The sequence below is a fragment of the Populus euphratica genome, unplaced genomic scaffold (genome assembly GCF_000495115.2).
Source record: "Populus euphratica unplaced genomic scaffold, PopEup_1.0 scaffold139.1, whole genome shotgun sequence".
In the NCBI taxonomy this organism is placed as follows: domain Eukaryota; kingdom Viridiplantae; phylum Streptophyta; class Magnoliopsida; order Malpighiales; family Salicaceae; genus Populus; species Populus euphratica.
The window spans coordinates 42,054-43,417 of NW_011499969.1; positions in this window are offsets into that span (position 1 = coordinate 42,054).

Genomic DNA, 1,364 nt, shown 5'->3' on the forward strand with positions numbered 1-1,364 from the left:
ATATGATCCAATTAGTGAACAGTGTTCTGGTTTGGACTACACCAGCATCTCTTTTCTAAGTTTGATCATCTCTTTGTCCTTTCAATTTTAGTTCTTAAACTCATCAATCAATCCTTTCATTTATGTGATAGGCTTACATTTAAAATGAATATTTACTACAAATTAAAGGTATCTTATATTATTAGACATGTTATTATAAAACATGCTTTAATTAAAGAGTTATTGATACTTCAAGTGCAAAATGATAATATAAAACCTTAATAAAAATACACTTTTAAGTACTAATCAAGCAAACATTAATTTTTTAGTTGTGTCATGGATCTACTAACCAAAGGTTTGTAAGAAGAACTTACGTATAATTCATCAAGAAGAATGAATTTAAAGCCTTTAAAATGTGGAGTGTAATGATGGTAACCATAACTAGTTAGTTAGAGATCTCAAAATCTACGTTCAAATGAAAAATTAAGTAATATAATATTCTCTGTAGGACTAGAAAATTAATTTTTTCTATTTATTCCTATAATGAAATAAATATTAGTTGTAGCGTGATAAAATGTGAGTTAAGCTCTTAATGATTTTCACATCTTGGTATACCAAGTAGAGTACAACATAATATTCTTAATAAAAGATCACCTATATAAATGAGAAATATGATATTTTCTTTGAGAATTTCAATAAAGGTTGAATTCTTTAAAGCACTGATGAATCCAAGAGTTATTTAAGGCCAAATGAACATAATAATGAAAACCAAAGTAGATTTCTAGGTAAAGAATTATGTGAGTATTATTATTTTGGTTTCCATAAAATAAAAAAATAGTTCAAGACATCATATTCATTAATTAGTTGAGTAAATCTGATAGTATTTCACTAAGAAAGATTCAAAGTCAAAAGCTACATATCCTGATGTAGTAATCTACTAAATTAGTACCTCTTAATAAATCTTCAAGTTGTTTTCAAACTGGTGAGATCATTTTCATTCATATGAGGGATTGTTGGAAATGTTTTTAATTAAACAAATTATAGGTAAATGAGACATTAAACTCGTGAAAACCTTGGTTTTTTCCCCTAAAAGAACCCTTGGTTTTCTTAAATTTAATTATTGATTTATGGTGGTTAATCAAAGGTTAATAATGGTGAGAATTAATTTTTAAATACTTTAGCATCCAAAATTCACTATAAAAAAAAGGGGTGAAAGAAGAGTTTCAAATTTGATTTTTTTAGATTTTTACATAATTTTACTCACCTCATATTTTAGTGTTTTCTTCTCATTGTAAGTTTTGGTTTTCCTCTCAAATCTAAAGTTTTAGTTCATCTTGTTAAGAGATATTTGAGTTGTATATTATTTGGTTCAAATACCTTATTTA